The sequence below is a fragment of the Lynx rufus genome, unplaced genomic scaffold (assembly GCF_022079265.1).
Source record: "Lynx rufus isolate CCGP_SWC_20201006 ecotype Redwood Valley unplaced genomic scaffold, mLynRuf1.p SCAF_7, whole genome shotgun sequence".
Classification (NCBI taxonomy): domain Eukaryota; kingdom Metazoa; phylum Chordata; class Mammalia; order Carnivora; family Felidae; genus Lynx; species Lynx rufus.
In genome coordinates this window covers 60,998,959-61,017,346 of record NW_025814889.1, presented here as the reverse complement: position 1 = coordinate 61,017,346, position 18,388 = coordinate 60,998,959, and positions in this window count along the sequence as shown.

Below are 18,388 nucleotides of genomic sequence, written 5' to 3'. Positions count from 1 at the left end.
TAGAAAACTTCATCTCCTGCCTCATTCTGACCACACTAGAACCTGCGGTCGTGGGACCAAATTTGTTTGTGATCCTATCCATGGAGCAGTTTAGAGGTCTTTCTTTTTCATGACTTTCTTTTTCTTTCTTTTTAATGTGAGTTTAGTGCCAGTGAGAGGAGCCAGATGGAAACTAAAGCTCTCTGTTTATGACTGAACAGGTACACCACAAACAGCAGTGTAAATGTTCCACCCCACTGCCTCCCACACACCCAGACTGCCCCAAACCCCACCTGGAAGGACCAGCTTCTAGCAGGGAGATGATGGTTCCATTTCTATGCTTATTGAGCCTGGTAATATTTGCTTAAGAACAACATTTAAATAGAGGCCCCTCAGAAAACTCACATTTCCATATTTACTGGGGGATTTGTTTATTACAAATGAGGTTAAGAAACCATTCTGTATACTTGCTAAGTGAAAATAAGCAGACTACAAAAGAGGATGCCATTAATCATAATATTAATAACCATTTGTTCGCATTTGCTATACATCCGGACCTGTGCTGGGCATATAGGTCTATCTAGATGAGTATACAAGAGATGAGCTTATAATGCCCATTTTACAGATGAGAGACTCAAGTGCAAAAAGGTAAAGCAACCAGTCCGACTGAAGGTGACTACCTCTGGGGAGTAAGGTAGAGGTGCAGTAAGAGGCATCTTGTACTCTTTCCCACTATTATAAACGATATACGATATTTTACTATTTTATGCATTTTAAGTGACAAGAAAATAATTGCATTTTTCTTAAATCTTTGCTTGGGTCGCCTGTGTGGCTCGGTTGATTGACTGACTGACTCTTGATTTCAGCTCAGGTCATGATCCCAGGGTCCTGGAATTGAGCCCTGCATTGGGATCTGCACTGAACGTGGAGCCTGCTTAAGATTCTCTCTCTCTCCCTCTGCCCCTCTCCCCTACTCATGCTCTCCCTGTCTAAAATTTAAAATTTTTTAAGTCTTTACTTAAACTCATAGAGCTATAAGTGGCCCAGGCAAACTCTAGAATTGCTTTATTGGGCTCCCCGGCACATGGACTGTTCATCACTCTGCTGGGACCTTTTGCTGGAAAAAGGAATCTATAGACGTTGAGTGGCATGTGTATGTAGTTATCACCGGGAAGGAGGAGAGGGTAGCCACATAAGCTATTGCCCAAAAGGAACACTTTTGAGAATGAAGGAGGTGCTAAGTGGACTAGGACTGTCCTGGGCACAATACGATGTGTGCCCTAACTGTAGGCAACTGTTTTTATTATGCTATACATATATACCAAATGTTCTGCCTTGAGCATGTACAGTTTTAATAAGATGAGGGACAGCATTATGTACCATTTTTTAAAACAAAGACACTTTAGTTATGACTCTTGTGGATACGCATTCTTTTCATTCAAATCATAAATCAAAATTCATAGAATTTAAATTATTCACCACCACAATCATAGAGTGCTGACAGCCATAAATGTGGCAATCGTTATTACTGAAATGCTAATATTTAATAAAAGTGCTTGGAAACCACTCTGTAAGTCGCCCCTCCCCAGAAGCAGGACAGCAACCCTAGAATCATGGCTTTCACTGTACAGGTGGCAAACCCAGAGGTTACAGAACGCCTCCCCAGAGGTTACTCTGCAAGTTAGTCATCTTCTACTCCACCTCTCACCAACTTCCGCCGTCCCTCCAGCTGAAAGACAGTTTCCAGTTCTCTGCGGCTATTCACAACTTTCTCCAAAAAATAAAAGCCAGCTTCAGAAGAACATACGTGTTACCTTGGCCACATCATGCACCAGTACACAAACACCATTTACATCTAGGCAAGACTATCAGTAAATAATGTAACTTGACTCAAAACAGAACATGGACATTGCTCAGTAAGGGCAGGCTTGTCTGGACCAATTCAGATGACTAAGGAACCCCAGGAAGTGGAGCCATGAATCAGAAAGCGACCTCCTTTCCTCTGACTCAATGCTGAGCTCATGAACCTAGGTGGTGTCGGGGATAGTGTTCCTGTTCCTGGAGGTGTTGAACCCCTCGCAAATATACAAAAACTGATGAAAAACTTATGACCTTTGCCACCACTCCCTAAACAAGGCTCTGTGATCACATTGTGCCAATTGTTTTACATGTTATTTAACCTCATAACTATGTGTTTTATATCATTATCCCATTTTAAAGATGAAGAAACTGAGGCCCAGGGAGCTCATCAGAGCCCTCCAACCATGTTGATTACTGGTGCTCTTTCTATTATATTACATACCTCCCAATAAGAAGCAATAAGGAAGAATTTAAATAATATAAAACAGCCTGTGGGCCTCCTACTCCTAATTTTTACTATGATCTGTCACTGCAATTTAGATAAGCTCTATCAATCGTAATAGCTTTTAAATGCTTCTTTCATTTCTTCCATTCTGTTCACAAACTTGGGAAAGTAATACATAATTTTGCGCACAGTCATGATAATTACAGTATTATCTATATTTCTCCCATACACAAAGAGGTCTAACATATATTAGGGAATTCTTAAGGGAATAAGCAGCGTACTTTTCCAGGAGGTGTATTAACTCCAGCCTCAAAGGCAGTGCGTGAGTAGCCCACATTTTTCGGGTCCACTGAACCCACGTAGGAATGACAGAACCTCAGTTGACCACACATGGCCCCTGTGGTTACATAGGCTGGGATTTGTCTGGCTAACCTGTCTAAAGCGGTTTGGAGCCTCTCATCAGCAGTAATGATTGCAATCCAGATTTTTACCACTAGGTGGATGGTAGTGCTTTGTATACTAATGTTTTCGCTGAATAGCCAGTACGCTTTCCCTAGAACTGATAAACATTTAAGTTTATAAAGTCAGTTATACCAGCTTTAATTAAAGACTATGAGCTCCACTGAAAAACAAGACTTCATAATTTAAAAGGGGTGTGAGAACAATAAAACCATGTGGTATAAAAAAATTTCATTTATAACACCAAATCCCACTTAATTATGCTATCTTATACAAACAACCCCTTTCTTCAGTAAGCATAAGAACTAATCTGATTTGGGACAAAGGGAAATCTTCAAATTTCTGCAGTTTGGCACCTTTATCACTAAAATTCAAAATTATTGCTGATTATTGCTGAATCTAATCTAGGCTTTACTTTTTCCGTTTTTAAGAGGGAAACTCTGTCACCCCCCTCTTTTCCTTATGTGGAGTTTCATTTGTCTAGAGAGTCTCAGACTGCAACTATGACTGAGGTCAGAAGCTAGCAGAGCCTCTTAGGCTGTGGCTAATCCACATTCTGCAAACTCCTGAAAGATCCTACTTCCCAGTCCCTCCTCAGTCTTAGATGGTCACTGTGTGGCAGAAGGCTGCTGTAAGGAAGACACAGGAGCTTTTTGATTTGTTCCATTTCTTGGTGACTATCCTCAGGACTGGCCTTGATCAATCATGAACAATTTCTTTCTCCAAGAAACTCTTTTCCATTCTAATTCCTAGAGCTGAATTCTGGGATCAGCATCAAACTGATACTGATACTATGATACTATGATACTGATACTATGTTTACTATGATAGTAGTAAACATAAGTAATGCTTACATTGGACTTAGAATAAGCCAGGCACTACACTAAGTGGTTTATAGATCTTAACGCATTTTAAGCTATGACACACCAAGTGTTAAATGTTATCTATAAAGCATCCCTAAATAGCTTCATACCTCCTTTTCAGATGTTTTTGCAAAACACCTATTGAATGATGCCATTTTTTTTAACGTTTATTTATGTTTTGAGAGAGATAGAGGAAGAGCAGGGGAGAGCAGGGAAGAGCAGGGGAGCGGGGAGGAAGCAGGAGAGCAGGAGAGTGGGGAGGGAGGAGGGGCAGAGAGAGAGGGAGACAGAATCTGAAGGTTCTAGGCTCTGAGATGTCAGCACAGAGCCTGATGCAGGGCTCAAACTCACAAACCATGAGATCATGACCTGAGCCTGTTAGACCCTCAACTGACTGAGCCACCCAGGCACCCCTGAATGATGCCATTTTTAAACAGAGATAGTTTACATATTCATATATATCTAATACATTCATATATATAAACACTTAATCACATATACACACCTCTTCTCACCTCTTCCTGATACCTTACTTTCCCAAGGTGGCTTGTGAGTCTGAAAGGTAATCTTCCCTTTTAGCCCCATCTGTCATTCCTCCGCTATGCTTTTCCACTCAAGAGTATGGTTCTCTGACCTGCAGCGTCTGCATTAACTAGGATCTTTTGAGGAAAGTGGATTCCAAGTTCCATCTCAACATGCTGAATCAGAATCTGCATTTTAGCAACATGTTGAGGTGAATTATAGGTGCATGAAGGTTTGAGAAGGGCTACCCTTGATAACACACCTGATGAGGAAGATGATCACACAATTAAGGAGTTAGGTAACAGAAGTGACTATGGTTGCAAGGACAGAAAAAGTTGATAATTGACAATGCAGTGCCAATTTCACAGTCCAAATGGGGCCACTAATGAAATATTGCTAGTACATTAAGGGGAATCACACTTATCCATACTGAGAAGTAAGTAGCAGAGGTAGGACCAGTTTTCTGGTCTTAAGGGTAAAGCCAATCTCCTTGTCTCGATGCAAGGGCGAGCATAACACAAATAAAAGAAAACAAGAAGTATTTTCCTCAACTATCTGATTCTATGGACAAAATATTACACATCAGCAATTTACCTCTTTCCAAAGATACCTATTCACAGTGATTCAATTGTCTCTCTTTTCCATATTATACATAACTAAATGAAGCAGGAACAATTCATAAGTGGTCACCTATCATGCATGGCATTTGTTCCTGTGAACATCTCCTGTTTGTACTCGAATGCTTCAATTTGAAAACGTGAAATATAAGGGTGGCAGTTGCAGAGCTACTTAAGCATGTGGGCACTGGCTCATCAGCAGCCTCAGCAAAACTGCTTTAATATTTGAGATACTTAATTAAAACCAAGGAGCACTGAAATGCATTCTTTAGATGCCAAGAAGCAATGTGTGTTCTCAGCGGCTGTGGAAGTATGTGTGTTTGTGAAATTAAGACTTGGAGAAGGAAGCGATCTGCAAGAGGTTATAGCTCTGCCACCCTAGCTCCTGCTCCCTTCTCTCCAGAGCTGCTGCTAAGTTGGGGCTGACCGTTTACAACTTCAGGGGACAGAAGAGAATTCACTAATAACAAGGTGAGCAAGAAGGGGTGAAGCGAAAGGGACTCGTGCAGCTATTTCCAGTCCTTCTTTTACATTATGGATAGGAACCCAGGGGTCTCAAATCCTCAAGATAACATCTCTCTGGAACCCATTTGATAATCATCTTAAAAGTGAAGACAGGAGTTATAGTTGATATATGTTTTTTGATGTTCTCAAATCTTGTTAAAGGAAGGAGAAGACGGGTACCTGGGTGGTACAGTTGGTTAAGCGGCCGACTCTTGGTTTCAGTTCAGGTCATGATCTCACAGTTTGTGAGTTTGAGCCCCATATCAAGCTCTGTGCTGACAGTGCGGAGCCTGCCTGGGATTTTCTCTCTCTCACTCCCTCTGCCCTTCCTCCACTCATGATCACTCTGTCTCGCTCTCACTCTCTCTCTCATAAATAAATAAACTTAAAAAAAAAAAAAAGGAAGGGAAAGAAACTAAGAGGATGAGAGATGTCTGCAGTAAATGCCTCTGTAAATGGTTCTGTGTGAAGGAGAAGAGGTGCATTTTAAACAGTAAGCTTGCATTGTTATTTTCTTTTTACGAATGTTTTTAAACTCGAGTCCTCAAGATCTCTACCTAAGGAATTTCACTTTTGAAGGAGCAAACTATCTTCCACCTAACGAGCCTTTGTCTATTCCTCTTGGTAGGCTGATTCTCAGACCCACCTGCTCCCAGCTCTCCAGAGATGGGAAGTGTCTACCATGGTTAGTGCCACCTGATCTCTGCCTTTTTATCACTGAAACCACGGAGCAGGACTAGAGAATCCGGGGGGGAGACAGCACTGCCCCACAGAGGGCATTTTGAAAAGTGGCAGGGTGTTTTAGTTGTTCTATTTCCTACACTCAGTGCCCGGTAGTTCTAACATTAGATATTCTGCAGTAAACAGAATAGTCTTACACAATGAATTGTCCAGTATCCCATAGCACTTTTGTGTGGTCCAAAGACATTCACAGGTGAAAAATTCTGTGTTCAATGTTCTTATTTAGAATCTAAGTTTTTCACATGTAGGCATCACTGTTTTTTGCATAGTAATTCAGTAGTACAATGAATTTTCCAGGAATAGATCCACCGTGTAAATCAAGAGAAGCTTGTCCTTTTTTCCCCCCACTCAAAATTTTGTGAAGAGTTGTTTACTGTTGTGGAAATCCACTTTCCCAATTGTGGGGCCATCAAAGGCGTCTGAGTCTTTGGCACAACACACCTGTATCAATCTGCATTCGCAGCTATCACATGTGCAAGGATTATAGGTAGTTATAATTCTATTTCACTGTCTCTTTTAGTAGAGTTGTGCCCAAACATTTACATATTGATGAACATTAATTATAAATCACTTTCCTTTTCTCTTTCTCTTACCAATAGAGCATCATATTGATCTTTAATGAAGTGTATAAGGTGGCTATATTATTTATAAACTACATCTCAAAGTAGTAGAGGAAATATTACAAAATACAACACAAAAAAAGTGTTAAGTCTAACAGAGTTGAGACCGCTGGTATGGGCAATTTCTCCAGAACCTAGAATCCAAAGGAGGGCAAACGACCAAGCAAATGTGCAGCAGAAATATTAGAATGAAGACTTGAAAAGGAGGATATGCCTCTGTTCTGCAGACAGATGGCTCTTGACTTCTCAGCCTCCTTCGATGCCCTCTTCTCCTGCCTGCCCCTGAAGTGTAGGTGTTCTCTCATTCTAATCTTCATCTTTGGAAGATGTATTCATTCATAAATCTCCACCCACCACTTCTATGCAGCTGACTCCAAGTCCACACTTTAGTTCTGACAGATCTGAGCATCGAATACAGCCTTCAATTTCTTTTTTGGATGAGCCACATCTATGTTATGCTATAACCCCACAACATACATGCAGCAAATCACATTCATCATCTGTCCCCCAAAACTTAGTCTCCCATTGATGTTCCCACTATTAGCTAACAACATCCTTATCCTCCTGGTAACCCAGAGTTACAACTCCAGATAAGAAATTCAGAATCATCTTTAACAACTTTTCAGCCCCACATGGACTCAACTCTCAACAGCCTGTTCTTGTGTCTCTCAGGTTAAATGCAAACAAGAATCAGATTGGTCCAGTTTTTGCCAAGAGTGCTTTCCTGGTTCAACCAGCTGTGACCAGAGCCAAGCTGGTCATTTGCATATGCCAAGATGCTCAGACAGTAGAGATCACAGGCTCAGTGGATGTGCTCAAAATTGTCTACTTCGGTCAGACATATAGTTACTCAGGGCTAAAGGCAGAAAAATCACGGCCAATTGTATTAGTTAGGAATGCTTCTGGCTGCAAGTAACACAGAACATGCTAGAGTGGCTTAAACAAATGAAAATGAATTATTCTGACGTACCAAGAAGTCCAGCTATAGGTATTACCAGCGTGAGTTCAGCAGCTCATCAGTCCTAAGGCTGAAATCTCTATGATTCTCTTGGCCTCTCGCTCTTGGTCCTGTGCTGCTTTAGTTCCACTATCAAATACACATTTGAGACTTAAAAAGGAGAAAAAGTGATGTCAACTGTGTCCCTTCCCATCTATCAGGAGAACCCAAAAGATTTCCCAGAACCTCCAAAGAGACTTCCACTTAGTTACCATTGCCAGACATGGTTCCTATGACCCCTTCTGAACAGCAAGAGAGATTGGGAAAGCAGGAAACAGTATCACAGTTGGCTGAGATCAGTCATGTTCTAGCGCTAGACACAAGAAGATCCCAAACAAACTTGAGGTCATCGAGTAGCAGAGAGACTCTGAGGTAACCCCCAAAGATCTCCATCTTCTGGTTTCCACACTTTTGTGTAATTCCTTCTCCTTGAGTGTGAGTGGGATGTGTGACTTGCATCCAGCCAATAGGATATGGAAAAAGTGATGGAATGTTAGTTCTGTGATGGTGTTACATGATATACAATTCTGTCTTGCTAAGACTCATTCTAGAGTCTCTCTCCCAAACTGACTTTGAAGAAATAAGTGGCCATGTTGGGCGGCCCACATGGCAAGGAGCTGAGGATGGTCTCTTGGGCTCAGCCAGCAACAAGCTGGGATTCTCAGTCCTACAATCATAGGAAATAAATTCTGCTAACAACCTGACTGACCTTAGAAGTGGATTCTTCCCCAGCCAAGTCTCCACATACGAATACAGCTCAGATAACACCTTGCCTCCAGCTCGGCGAGACCCTAAACAAAGGACCCAGCTAAGTCCTACCCAGACTTCTGATCTATAGAAACTGTGGGATAATAAATGTGGATTAAGTCACTAAGGTTTTGGCCGTTTGTCACACAGCAATAGATAATAAATCAAGGGAGAGTTGAGGAATATTTTTGATGGAAATAACCAACAGTTTCTACCATACCAGTCAAGTTATATTTGATTTTATTTCTTTTGTATATAGACCATTTTTTACCTTCTCCCATGTTTTATCTTCCTTAGGTCTAACCTCTAGGCCTGCAACTTAAATCCACAGATATCATGAATTCCATCTTGTTCAACACCATTCCCCTTGGAAATCCCTTTCCTGACTTTGAATTGCACAGTCCTTGTTTCTTTCAACCTCTCCTCTAACCATGGGTATCCATGAGGGTCACCTCCTCAGCTCTTCTTTCTAGCTATACTCATCCAGCTCCCTGTTGATGGTCTGTTACTCTAAACTCAAAGTAGCCAAAAACTACTACTCCTTCTCTCCCTGTGCCATGAACCAGCTTCCATCCCAAACCTTCCTTCTCTGTTAGTAGCACTGCAATACTTTTTCATCTTTCTGAATCAGCATCTTGAAATAATCATTGATTCTCCTTACTATCACCAGTCATCAAATGCTAGATATCATCCCTCATGATGTCTCCAAAAAGCATTAATTTCCTCTGCTACCATCCTGTTTCAGGACTTCAGAATCTCTTATGGGTATTACCTCCATGCTTGCTTGTTGCTTTTCCTGCTTCCACTTCTCTACACTTCAATCAATTGCACACCACAGGCTCAGAGCTTGTAATTGTCCTCAGTGGCCTATAGCATTAAATCTCAATAGCATGGCTTTGTTTCAAAATTTTTCTAAAATCCTACCTCCACCCATACTACTTTTATGGTTCTGTGTTTCTCTTGGACTGGAAGCTTTAGTAAGCTTCCCACCCTTGGCCCCTACAGCCTTGTTCACATCCTACACTCTCAAGGCCCGGGCCCTTTTAGCTTTGGAAAAAGCATGACCAACTGAGTAATGTGCATTTGTGGTTACCACCCACTATCTAGTTACCCCGTTTCCCTTCCCAGTGGCTCCTTCCTGCCCCAATCCCCCCCTCACTTCTCTCTCTCTTTCTCTCTCTCTCTCTCTCTCTCTCTCTCACACACACACACACACACACACACACACACACACACACACATTCTCTCATGTGCGGATCCAGGAAAGTTGCTTTCAGCTCTGTCCACAAGGGTAGAGCATACGACCTTTGCTAAAGCAATCAGCCCATCCCACATCCCTCTACTCCCCCCACATAATGTTAGCTTATTGTTACCTAAGCCAGTCCAGTTAGAGAGAATCTCAGAACTTATACAGGAAATGCTATGACAAAGATGATCCATCTGGAAACCACAAAAAGTAGATGACTTCATGATGACACCGCAGAAACTTGATACCTGGTGATAGTGAAAAGCTGACCTTTACAATCTTAGACCTTTCATTTATCTTCTATCCAAGAATTCCCTTTATTGTTTATGCCAGTTAATTTTGAGTTTTCTCTTACAGTCAAAAATATCCTGGCAAATGCAGTCAGCATCTGACAATTAATATACTTTTGTAGGCTCTACTGCACTCATTTCTGGATCAGAACATAATGCAAATATACAATCTCTTTTCTCTAACTGTATTAAAGTCCATGTCTGCCCCGGAACTAGATGGCAAGCTTCTGTTAGGAGATAAGTTTCTATTTAGTTTGTATTTCAATGGTAGCCATGATTATAATATACAGTTGACCCTTCACCAATGTGTGGGTTGGGGGCAATGACCTTCCTCCAACCTCATATGGTCAAAAATGTATGTATAACTTGATAACTTTTGATTCCTCCAAAACTCAACTACTAAGAGCCTACTGTTGACTGGAAGGCTTGCCAATAACATAAACAGTCGATTAACACACACTTTATATGTTATATATATTATATAATGCATTCTTTATTTTTTTTTTAAGTTTATGTATTGTTGAGAGACAGGGAGACACAGAGAGTGAGCAGGGGAGGGGTAGAGTGAGGGGGAGACACAGAATCTGAAGCAGGCTCCAGGCTCTGAGCTGTCAGCACAGAGCCAGACATGCAGACATGGGGTTCGAACTCACAAACTGCGAGATCATGACCTGAGCTGAAGTCGGTCGCCTAACCAACTGAGCCACCCAGGAGCCCCAATTATATAATGCATTCTTATGGTACAGTAAGCTAGAGGGGAAAATAAGGAAGAAAATACATTTACAGTGCTGAACTATAAAAAAATCTATCTATAATTGGGCCCACACAGTTCAAACCCGTGTTGTTCAAGGGCCAACTGTAGCTGCCTAAACAACAAATTCCATTTGTTGATTAGGGATTTACCATATTTGAATTAGCACTAAATGTGCTGGAACTTAAGACACTGACAGCTTTGGAACAATGGAGTGTCTAAGGAAAAAAAAAAATCCAATTTCTTCATTACATGGTAAAATCTATTTCCTCACCAGTTGTTATAGGTTGAATTATGTCCCCCAAAAAGATATACTGAAGACTGACCCACCAGTACCTCAGGCTATGATCTTATTTAGAAATGGGGTCATTGCAGACATAATTAAAATATGGTCATATAAGAGTAGTGCAGCCCCTTTGTCCGATATGCCTGTTGTCACGAGAGAGAGCGCCATACGAAGATGGACGCGGTTGGAGTATCGCAGCTGCAAGCTAAGGAGTGCCATGGATCTCAGGCCACAGCCAGAAGCTCGCAGAGGCAAAGAAGGATTCTACCCAGAGTTGCAGAGAGAGAGTATGGCCCAGCTGAGACTGTGATTTGAGACTTCTAGCCTACAGAACTAAGAAGTTTCTGTTGTTTTAAGCTATACGGTTTGTGGTACTTGGTTACAGCAGCCCCAGGAATAGGCAGATTTTTAAAAATCACACCTGAACATCAGTTTTAAAAAACTTACTCTAGCTCAGTGTGACTTAAAGCCCTGCATGTGCTGCCCGCCCCCCACACCAGCTAATTAAGCCAAAGCATCCTTTGTCCTTTCCGCTCCCTTACTTCACCAAGGCCCTACCTTCCTCCAGGCCTTCAACATGCTGTTCCATCTGTCAGTCAGTAACAGAGTCTCTTTTCCTTGCTGGCTCCTTCTCAACCAGCTTCAGTGTCCCTTCATAAAAGGTTTACTTCCCTCCTGGTATTCACTTTCACAGCATGGTCTCCTTTTACCTAATAGCACTTTCCACAATTTGTATCCCTATCCCACCCCACCTCCCAAGACATGCTGCTTCCTGAGGGCTGGTGCCATGTCTGTTTGGGGCACTACTGAGCAACTGAAACCCAGCAGAGCACATACTAGGACACCACATGATTGAGTCTGAGATCCTGAGACATATGCCCGATGTCAGGTGCCCGGGTATCCACATACCTACACCCTGTGCACTAAGAGATGGCTGTAGCTTCCTCATGTGATGGGCACAAATATCTTGCAGTAAACCTTTCAAGGGAGTTCTTGGGCCTGGCCACTGGGTCACTTTAGTTCTGATGAGGGCAATGTGCAGAGTTATTGGAAACATTGGGGGAGGCACTAACTGAATCATGTTAGTAAGAGTGTGGAGTTACCTGTTAAAGAAGAGGTAAGAAGGCAGGAAAGAGAAGAGAGGCTGGGAAGTAGGGAAATTAGAAGGGACAGGGAAGATCAGGACATAGGACTGCCATGTGGTACTCTGGCAGGGGCAATAATAAAGATGGCGGGCAAGGTTTCATAGTGTATTGTATGGTATGCTCCTTCCTTTCTCACCCTGCCTCTAAGAAGATCTTTATTAAAGATTTTCATCATTATTCTTATTCATCAAGGATTTTGGTGTCATATTTGTGATTCTTCTGGAAAGGCTACCACATACACAAGAAATGCCAGATTAAATCAAACTACTTTAAAAATCATCCTTTTTCTTGGGGCACCTGGGTGGCTCAGTCAGTTAAGCATCTGCTCTTGATCTCGGCTCGGGTCATGATCTCACAGTTCATGGGATCAAGCCCCACAGTGGGCTTTGCATGGATAGCACAGAGCCTGCTTGGGATTCTCTCTCTCTCTCTCTCTCTCTCTCTCTCTCTCTCATCCCTCACCTGCTTGCCCTCTCACTCTCAAAATAAATTTTTATAAATCATCCTTATTCCAATTTACTACCCATATGCTCACACCTCTTTTTCTGCTGCTTGAGCATCAATCCTTTGTCATTATCAGGAAAATGCATCCCTGGCCCCTCCACTGTCTCAGACTGAGCAGTTCATCGAGAATCATAGAGTAGTTAAGATAATGGGCTTTGGAGCCAGTCAGGGATTCAAGTCCCAACTCTGTCAATTAGTAGTGGGTGGAACTGGGCAAGTTACTTGATAATATTTGGAGTGTGTTTTGATAACACAGAGAGTGTTTCGCACTGTGCTTGGCACACAATTAGAACTCAGTGTGTGACAGCTATTCTTGTGATGCTCCTTATGACTAATAAAGTGACTTGAAATATCTCAGGATCACCCTTACAATTTTCTCCAAAAATTTCCAAAGAGTTGTAGGTCTTCAGAGCAATCATAGGATTTAGAGGGTGAGGGGAAAACACGAAAGGTAATAATCCCAGTTAAAGGAGATTTTTGTCACACAAAGAGGACCAAGGGCCCTGTGACTAAAGGAAACCCCAAATCCTGAGCTTTAAAAGATGGAAATAGAGTTCTCTTAACTATACTCTTGCTTTTCTTCACTCCAACAGGAAGAGGACATAGATCAGACTCACTAAAGGCAGAACTCGTAGTGGGGGATCAAAAAAGTCAAATCTCCCTCCCCTACTCTGGACACACTCCATCCTCCTCTCTTGCACAACTGGATGAGGGGCTGGGTGTCTTCTTCGGTGGCTCCCCTCACACTAAAACAACCTGGACAAGCAGAAAGACAGCTTGAAGAGCTGCTCGACTACAGGCCTCCAGCTGATAGGACAAAGGTTTCCAGAGCAGGAAACGAAGTGGGGGCTCAAGGCATACGGTCTGGCCAGAGACTCAATTGTGAGAGACACTGGTGCTCTCCATACTAAAGTTTTATAAGAACCTAATCTTGGCCACAGATGCCTGCAGGGAGCTAGGTCTTACCAGCCTCTGTTTCCATCACATTCAACACATTTTGGGGTTTTAGTGCATTGATGAGTCAAAGACTGCAAGTTGTAGACTCCCAAACCTGTTTTTTCTTTCTTCCTTAGTAATACAAATAGATCCTGTATTTGTTTTCATTTGTTGCATAACAATTTACCACAAACTTAGCATCTTAAAACAGCCCCCCCCCCCCTCCGTGAACCAAATCACAGCTCTTTAGGTCAAATTCCTGGCAGTGCCTGGGTTCGCTGCTCAGGAGGGTGTCACAGGAATAAAATCAGGGTGTCAGCCACTCTGGGCAGGCTCGGGAGGCTCTGGAGAAAAACCCACTTCCAGGCTCAGCATTTTTGTTGTTGGCAGAATTCAGCACCTTGTGGTTGGAGGACGAAGATCTCCATGTCCTTGCTGACTCTTAGTGGGGGGCCACTTCCAGGTCCCAGATTTACCTGCTTCCCTTGTCTCAGAGCCACCCCACCCCTTCTTCAAGCCAGCAATGACCCCATCTTCAAGCAAGCAAGCCAGTGAATCTTTCTCACACTGCTAATCTCTGACTTCCTCCATGTCCGACCTCTAGACCCGATTTGAAGGTCAGGCCTACCCGGATAATCTCCCTATCTTAAAGCTGATTAATTTGGAACATGACCCAATCACAGGAGTGGTATCATATGTGCAGGATCCACCCACACTCAAGGGGAGGAGATGATACAGGGTGAAGAGCACTGGGGTGTCTTAGAACTCTGTCTACCACAGATCCCTACCTTTGTGCTTGACAGATGGATCCCCAAATAAAGACTACATCTCCCAGCCTCTCTTACAGCTAGGTACAGCCATGTGTCTAAGCACCGACCAAAGAAGTGTTGTATAACAGCTTCCCAGAAACCTCTTTAAAAGACTACTGCGGCCCAATATATGTTCTCTTGGGGTTTTTTTTGCCAGCTGGAATGTGTAATTGAATGTCTGGAACTTTTGCAGCAATTTTGGGCATGGAGGATCATAAGAACAGGAGCCACACGCAAGGACGGTGGAACAGTAGGATACAAAGAGCCGGGGTCCCTGACCCTCCACATAACTACACACAGTGGTAATCTGTTAAATGTTTAACAACAAGCTCTCTGGACAGAAAACCCCCGAGTTGTAGCGTTTGCCAATTTCTGTAACATAAAGACTCCACCATGGCCAATTTGAAGTTGCCAGTGTGACATCATTGAACTTAGAGGTGGGAAGGGATGCTAACAATCGGTTCTCAGAAGCTGGAACAAGTCAGCCCCAGCACACCACTGGCTGTACCCGCTCTGGGATGCCTGCCTCCAGGCTTCTGTTTTGTCAGAGAAAAATAACGTCCATAATATTGCAGCTTCTGTTATTTTAGGGTTCCCGTTGCATGTGGACAAGCCCGGACCGAGGGTAATTGTCTCCGGCTTTGTCTGTCAACACTGAATTGTTCTTCCCGTGGGTTTTCCTAGGTGTTGGACATGTCCAGATCTAAACAGAATCATGGGTTATGGAACCAGGGTTTACCTTGTAAAGAGTCCACAGCAGCTGCCATTTCATGCCAGCCACCTTTGGTCAGATTTACCCCAGCTCCTTGTACAGTAGAGCTTGAATACCTTTACAAACCTCAGAAGGAAACAGAAGAGGGATTGTGCCAGAGACACAATAATCACCATGTTTACAGAGACCTCTGGGAGGCACCATGATGGGAAAGCTTTGAAGCGACGCAACAAACCGAAGAGTATGTGACATTAAAACCCCACCTTACAAAGCTGCCTCTGAAGACCAGTGAAGTTCGAGACCCACAACAGAGCAGAAGAGGCTCCAGAACAAATAAACATCAGCACTACTAGAAAATACCTATTCACGCCTCTGAAAACAGAGCTGAGAAAACGCCACAGGCCAAGACTTTCTCTTTAGATTTTAGTGGCACAGAATCACCGTGCATGAATCTGCCACAGAGAAGGGGCTGAACATTTCCCGACCAGCCCAGATGGACCCTGGAGCTAGCCAGAAAACGGCACCCCCTCTCCGTAACAGAAATGTGTACCAGCAGCACTGGCTACTCTGTTACAGGACAGCTTGATATCCCTACCTGAACCTGGAACCCAACAATGGCGCCGACAATCCTAGCAAACACGGGTCAGTCTCACTGCATCAGCTCTCTGCGTTCCGGCGTCTCTGAAATAAAACGTAAATAAAGTCCTACCTCTTCGGGGAGAGCTGTTTTTGAGTAATGGTACTACTACACGTGATCCACCTGGACTTCCTCGTCAAATCCCCTTCTGCAGGTGTATCAGGTCATGGAAGGGGTCAAGCCATTAAATAATCAACCAGCTTTCCTCCAGGGGCAACTTCTGTGAGGTCATTATATTCATAGCCCAGGAACAGCAGTCACAAGAAATAAGTGTAGCTGGCATATATGGAGTATCTGCCATAGGTGAGATCCTATGGGAAATGTTTACATTTTCTCAGGTGATCTTGATAAGAAATCACAGAGGTACCTGGTATTATCACCTGCACGCCACAAATGCGGAAACTGAGGACGGTGGGGTTGAGTCCAGGTCAGCAGCTAGTGAGAGTAGAGCTGCTGTCTGCATGCAGGCTGCCTGAGCACATATTTCTCAGAGAGGGGCCTTTGGGTGTGGGTTCTGGATCATTCATAGAGCAGTGCTGAGGCATAGAGATGAGGTGGGCATGTGTCAAACTGAGCACAGGGCTGCTGACTTTCCCATGAGGCACACTGGGCTCCGTGTCACAGGACTTTGAGGTGCCGATAAAAATGTTTTACTTGGAATTTCTTTTAAAAACAGAAGAAAAACATAAATACATAATAATGACTCTATCCTGGATTCTACTTGTCTTTAGACCAGTATAATAAAAAAATATAATTTGGGGGGCGTCTGGGTGGTTCAGTTGGTTAAGCATCCAACTCTTGATTTTGGCTCAGGTCAAGATCTCACAGTGAGGGTGTGATAGAGCCCCATGTCAGGCTCTGTGTTGATAGCGTGGAGCCTGCTTGGGATTCTCTCCATCTCTCCCTCTCTTTCTCTCTCTGCCCCTCCCCTGCTCGTTCTGTCTCTCTCTCTCAAAATAAATAAACATGAAAATATATATATAATTTTTAATATCTTTTATGGAAAAGGAGGTACATGAAGACAAAAGTGCCAAGGATCTATGAAAGTCATAACGCAGCCCAGATTAAGGTAGTAGAAGTAGATGGCATTGCTGTGGGTACCACCAGATAACCAGATAGACCAAAGGTCAGAATGTTCTCTCACAATTGGGCACTTTTGGTTAGAGAGAGTGTGTTCCAAGTTAAAGCCTCAGAAGGATTATGGAGTTGTCATACTTTGGGCTATAGAATATTTCAGTGATGATCATAACAAACAGGGTAAATGAATGCTCCTTTTCTGTTCTTTATCCCCAGATTGGCTATTCAGATAAGAAAAGTGATAAAGTCAACAGCCTTTGTTATGGTATCTAACGTGCTAAAACTCTAGCATTGGATCTGTTTTGTTCTGTTTTGTTTTTTAATTTTCTCAAAGTAGTCATGGAACAGGTCTCTGGTGACTCCTCTCTACCACAAGTGCCTCCACAGAACTAGATAGAGATTTATGATGTCTGGTACCCAGAAACCAACAACAAACATGTCAGATGGCTCCTAGGATGGGAAGAGCATTGCCTTGACTCCACTGCTGTTGGTTTTGCTCCAGAGAATCCCCTTCCCTGCGCTGCGCACAGTCTCGGTGGGACTTTCCATCAAGGTGCCCTGCCCTGTCCCGGGGTGGGCACAGGGCTCCAGCTGGACAGTCAGGATGCTCACTCCTTGAATTTCCGTGTGGAGCAGATGACGTGGGGCCTAAGGTCAATCAGAGTTCCTTTATCTCATGGGTGGAGCCCCGAGGAGATTGTTCCTAATTGCCAGAGCTGCCACAGTTCCTGCTTCTTTGATTTCCTTTTAAATATTGAGCTGACATATCTTTCTAGTAATTTCTTCTTCTACTCCTCTTCCTCCTCCTTCTTCTCCTTCTTTTTCTTCTTTCTAATTAGCTAGAGTCAATATCTGGTGCTTTAAAAAGAATTCTTTTTTTTTTTTTTTAATGTTTATTCATTTTTGAGAAAGAGAGAGAGAGTGAGCCAGGGAGGGACAGAGAGAGAGGGAGACACAGAATCTGAAGCAGGCTCCAGGCTCTGAACTGTCAGCACAGAGCCCGACATGGGACTCGAACCCACGAACTGTGAGATCATGACCTGAGCTGAAGTCGGACACCTAACCGACTGAGCCGCCTAGGCGCCCCATGCTTTAAAAGGAATTCTGACTGGTGGGTACCTTCCAGGTATTCAAGGGTGGCAGAAATTAATTTGTGTGGAACAGTATACACTGAGAACACTAAATTCACAAACATCATTTATTGGCATGAAACCCTGCTAATTCATGTACTTAGCTAAGAAAGATAGCTTGTTTTTAATTAAAAATAGAAATCAAAAATGAATTAAGTAGACATCAAGGCATGATTAACAGTATGAGACTAATCTAGCCTATTCTTTTAGATTTATAATTACTAAAAGATACTCCCTTATGAAGAGGTGGGGTGCTGGGGGAAGTATGCAACTCAAAGCAGACCTCCTTCCATGCAATGGGCCCCTTCTCCATGAATGGTATTATGTAGAAAAAATAGCAACATTTAAAAAGTTTTAGAAGAAGATTTAGTATTTGCTATTCGTTGAATTGTGTTCCCCTCAAAGAAAGGTATGTTGAAGTCCTACACCTAGTTCCGAGGAATTGACTTTCTTGGAAAAATAGAGTTGTTGCAGCTGTACTGAGTTAAAATATTATCATGCTCAAGTAGGG